Genomic DNA, 6,000 nt, shown 5'->3' with positions numbered 1-6,000 from the left:
GTAGAAAAACTGCTAAACACACAGTGTTATGATTATCGTAACGGACGTCAATATACTATAACCTAACTCATTTATTGTATAATAAAAATAATGGAATTTGTACATAATAATGTACCTACTTACAGATGGATAATATGGTTAGAACTGATACGGAGAAAATAGTTTGATCACTGCTATTTCTATTTTCGTTAAATTATGTATAAGATTATTTTACAGAAATTTTATCTGCGGGGGCCCTTAACCTTAATAAGGCGATATCCTGATTGGCTATACACTAAGCCAGTATAAAATCAAAAAAAATAGCACCGGTTCTATCAAATTCAACAGATCGGCCTGTAGCGTAGCCAGCAAACCATACAATTTCCAGCGTAGCAGCCAGTCAAATAACCAGCATAGTAGCACGCAAGCAATCCAGCAGGAAAAAAAGCATCGTGTGCAGGCTTTAGGGCCACTGAACTATATATATATTCTGGAATGGGCATCTCCGCTGTGAAGCATGGAAAATCGTGGCACCAATTTATCAGCGCCATTTTAATTTGGTCAATATAAGAGCGAATCAGAAACTTTCAAGCGTATTTACGTTTAGTGTTCTTTAGTGAGACGCATATGTCAGTAAGATCATCGTGTGTGTGAGGTTATATTTGAAAAATTACTTTGAAAGATTATAAAATCGCATGACTGCAAAATGTGCAAAGCATCAATATGAACTACTGTGTGCCTGAGTGGGTGTGGGCAGAGAAATAAAAAGGGCAAAGAAGTAAAATTTTATTTCATAAGTAAAAATTTTGTATTAAGTATATCAATTCCTGCACATGTGTTAACGATGTAGGATATGAAAAGTGTTATTAATATTATTTTATTGAACTAATAAAATTGAAGTAACATTATTTTTGTTTACATATATCATTCATATTCATATAGATTTCCATATATTGATAATATATTGATAGATACATTGATCGCAGCGCGCGAACGCTTCTGATTCGCTCAAATATTGTCCCAACTAAAATGGCGGCTGATCAATTGTGGCCACGAATTTTTCTCGATGCCCATTTCAGTGTATAGTTCAGTGCTTAGAGCATATAGACATGGAGCATCGTAGTTCAGAATTGAATTGAAGATGCATGTGAAAAAGAAAGATATATAAGAAGAAGCGTGTAAGAAAAACATGGAACATTCTGCGAATGCTTTAAAATATTGATAATTATACTGTAACGTAACATAGGGAGTTTTCCAGCAAGAGACACAAATTGATACAAGAGTCATTCTGTCCTTGTTCAATAATCATTAAGAAACAAAGACGGAATAACTCTTGTGTCGATTTATGCTTTGCTGGAAAGCTTCCATACTAAGACTATGTTCCAAAATTTGCTGCCAGTACTGAAAATCTATAATTTATGTCACGTCCACTATAAATTTTCAGTACCGGCAGAAAATTTTGGAACACAGCTTAACTATTGAGTCATCTAAAAAATATCCGTGATACTTTGTCACTAAATAAAGAGTGTCTCAAAATGACCTGACATTTTAATGTATTAATAAAACATATTATTTATTTGAAAAGTACACATGTTTTTAGTTTAATATAAAGTATAAACATGGAGGTTATATGTGGAACACAATATCCGATAAATGGCCGCCTCGACTCTGTTTGCAAACATTCATTCTTTTGACAAAATTTTCAATGACATTTTGGCATAATTGCGGACTAATTTCATTAATTACGTCTAATTTCTTCCTTCAACTCCGGAATGGTCTGTGGATCATTGGCATACACTTTTCCTTTCAAAAAACCTCAAAGAAAAAAGTCCAATGGCGTCAAATCGCATGATCTTGGTGGTCAATTCACATCGCGGCGCGAAATAACACGACCATGAAACTTCGTCTGCAATAACTGCATTGTTTCTATGCGTTGCTCGATCGTGTAATTCTCCATAACTAAACCTCAATACTTCCTGATGCCAGTTGTTAAAGGTTAGTACGTTATTACTCTAAATTTATACTAAATCATGTATGAATCTTAAAAGACAAATGTTTAAGTGGAATATTGAAACGCTTACTTAAATAGAGAGAGAGAGAGAGAGAGAGAGAGAGAGAGGGAGAGAGAGAGAGAGCAATAAAAAAAAGGAGAAAAAGAGAGCAACTTACTTATTCTACGCACTCCATTTTGGCCAACATAAAATCAGGAGAGTTGCGCTACTGTATATACTGTGCCTGCAGGGCCATCCCCGTTTTTCGCGGCCCACGTGATGTGCGGTAGTCCATACTCTGGCAGTAGTTCGCGCGTATTCGGCTATCTTTAAACGTTAATATCTCGTTAACTATTGCGAGCATTGTAGAATGGTAGAGAACTTTTCATCTCAGTTTAGTCCACTCTACCTGCTCAGGAAGGATGAGGCCAAAATTTAGACTCACCCTGTGTATTATTTACATTCTTGTTGTCATCGAGAGATTGAGGTTATGATTTGCTTTCATATTCGATTTATTAGTATTTATTGAAAATAATTAATTAATTATAAATATTCCGTATCTTATTTGATACCATTCTCCGTATTTTATATTTTCTTAATCGAAAGCTTCTCGAAATATTGCACGTTTTCTCTTTATTTTGCAGCATTTACTGTTATTTATCGCCATTTACAACTGCTTGCTGTTCGTTTGGTTCAACATTCAACTTCAACGAATTGAGGCAAAATGTATTTTGCGCCGGAAGTGCGTCATCTCACGTAAAATTTTTAACCAATAGTAACGAATTACTGCTGCAGCGTGCTGTGTATGAAAAGGCACTTTTAAGTCAGCGATATATAATGCTTGTTTTCCTGCTGGATTGCTAGCTGGAATCTTGCCACCATATTGACTATGATGTTGATACTGACATCATCGCAGTCAATACGGTGGCAAGATTTTCCAGCCATTGAACTACATATGTATACACTGGGCATCGAGAAAAATTCGTGGCTACAATTGATCAGCCGCCATTTTAATTGGGACGATATTTGAGCGAATTAGAAGTTTGCGCGCGCGCGCTGCACCCGATGAGTGTATTCAGTATTACCGCTCACTGAGCGCTCAGTGAGCTCTTGCATCTAATTGGCATATTCTTTTAGAACTAAAAATATAGACCAAACAGATATAAGAGCTCACGGTGGCGATATTTGAGCGGTCGTAGTATTGAATGCATCCAATGTATCGATCGATGTACTATCGATGTATGGAAATCTATATGAACATGAATGGTATGCAAATAAAAATAATGTTATTTCAATTTTATTAATACATTCAATAAAATAACATGTTTTAACACTTTTCATATCCTACATCGTTAATACATGTACAGGAATTGATACATTTAATGCAAAAATTCTTACCTATAAAATGAAATGCCCTTTTTACTTCTTTGCTCACACCAAGGCACACAGCACTTCATGTTGATGCTTTGCACATTTTACAGTCACGCGATTTTATAATCTTTCAAAGTAATCTTTCAAATATAATCCCGCACACGATGATTTTGCTGACATATACGTCTCACTAAAGAATACTAAACGTAAGTGCACATGAATACCTGAAAGTTTCTGATTCGCTCTTATATTGATCAAATTAAAGGGGTGCTGATCAATTAGTGCCACGGTTTTTTATACTTCACAGCGGAGATGCTCATTCCAGTGTATATATTGAGTCATCTAAAAAGTATCCGCGGTTTTTTGTCACTAGATGGTATTGATGGTCAACACATCTAGTGACAAAAAACCGCGGATACTTTTTAGATGACCCAATATAATTCAGTAAATCCAGCTAGCAATCCAGCAGGGGTTCGTTCCAAAGACTTCTATCAACTCCTAGTATCTGTTATCTTTATTCAACATTCGGTGACCAACAAGGATAAAATGATACTTGAGTTGAATTTTGGAACGTATTATAATTCAGGAAAACAAGCATCGGGTGCACTTAGTATTATAACCGCTCACTGAGCGCTCAGTGAGCTCTTATATCTAATTGGTGTATATTTTTCTAGATCTAATGAAATATGCCAATCAGATGCAAGTGCTCACTGAGAGCTCAGTGAGCGGTTGTAGTACTGAATGCACCCATTGTGTGCCGCAAGCTTTAATCATTTTATAGCGTTTTCCACAGGGAAAACTAGTGCAACACTAGTACGCACTGAGTGTAATTGTGTTGTCACAGTCGAACGACAGGGGAATGTTCGACTGTAATTAATTGATTTTTACATTCTGATCCGGATTAAACCCTCGATGGAAACTAGGCCACTGACTTCAAAGGTAGTGGAGCAAAAGTTGAACTCAGCAAGTTTTTTGCACCAGTTTTGTCAGTGGAACATTAAACATTGAACTGATTTTTTTTGGTGGAAATTAGGTCAGTGAAGACCAGTGCAAGTTGAAATTGAGGTAGTGTTCATGCTATGCCTAGTTCACACTGGACGCAATGAGCGATATCCAATAAAAGCTGTGCTTTTTCTCACGTGATGACACAAAGTAAAGCTCTTATTGGATATCGCTCGTCGCTCATCACTTATCGCGTCCAATGTGCAATAGGCATAAGACATGATATTGGGCGAGTTCAAGATAACAAAACTGCTAGGCATGCTTGCCGAGTGAATGAGCATAATAATTGGTTCTTACTTGTGGATCAAACCAATCATTAAATGCTTAGTGAGCAGATCTAGCCGCTTTGTCAACTTGAACGCGCCCATGATTGGTGGAATCCATAATAAGAACCAATCATACTTATTTGCTCGGCAAGTATGCCTAGCCACTTTGCCGTCTTAAATTTGCCCATTGTTTCTAATAATAGTTATGCAATGATATTTTGATGTTTAAAATTTTTGAAATGTAATTTTAAAAAATATTTTAAATAAATAAATGAATCAGAATATTGTGAAATAAGTAATTTAAGTTTGAACATATATATATTTTTAGAGGTGTTATAAAATGGATGTCTTATAATATGTTCCATTGAACCACACTAAATTGTACTATTATTGTACTAGTGCAGTTTTCATCTAAACCTAGCACGACGTTAATTCTGCACTAGTTTTCTCAATAAAAAACTCTATTAAATTTTAATAATAGACACATAAACTTCCATAAGCGTCAAACCATGATTGGCTGCGTTCAGCGCACTCAACAGTTGAGTGAGCGCTCGCTGCAATTGATGTATTTTTTTACATCTAAAATATTGATTGGATGATCTAAAAGAATACACCAATAACAGTGAGAGCTCAACTGTTGAATCCGCTGAACGCAGCCTTTAAGGATAAAATCATAAGATCTATTGGTCGTATCGTAAGCATCATGCGACTTTAAAATTGAAGCATCGGATTGGTTGTAGCAACAAGCTTGTCACTTGCGACGTCTACAATACGATCAATGTAGAATAGGCTACATAGTCCGGAATAGGACTGCGGAATACAAAGTCATTGAAGCAACCAATCAGTGCTATTCCGTACTTTTCCATCACGCAAGTTTTGTGTGCTATGTTGCGTCAAAGATGTATCCAGCATGAACATATTATAATTTAAAAATTACTAACTTCATGTATTAATAATTTGCTTATGAAAATGAAATATAATTTTTCAAATTGTAAAAACAATTATCACTGATGTAATATTTAATGTTTTACAATTAATATTTACAATCTCATAACAATTTTTGGAACTGTTTTAATGCATTTACTGTCATTTTTCCGTATCGTGTGAACATAGCACACAAAACTGACGTGAAAAGTGCGAAAAAGGGCACAATGAAATCGCACGTCATTGTTTTTTTGATCTTGGTAGCTATATTTATGCACTCAGATTTTGTCATTTTGCTTCATTTGTCTCGATATTACGCAATTCCATCATATCAATCAGCATCAAATTATTTTAATCTCTCAAAATACGACGGTTTATTATAAGAACAATGACGCACTCGCTATATCAAATGCGGAATAGCGAGTGGTTGTTTCAATGGCCTAGTTTTCATTGAGAGTTTAATCCGA

This window comes from Acromyrmex echinatior, chromosome 15 (assembly GCF_024713525.1).
Source record: "Acromyrmex echinatior isolate Ae372 chromosome 15, ASM2471352v2, whole genome shotgun sequence".
In the NCBI taxonomy this organism is placed as follows: domain Eukaryota; kingdom Metazoa; phylum Arthropoda; class Insecta; order Hymenoptera; family Formicidae; genus Acromyrmex; species Acromyrmex echinatior.
This window is presented reverse-complemented; position numbering follows the sequence as displayed.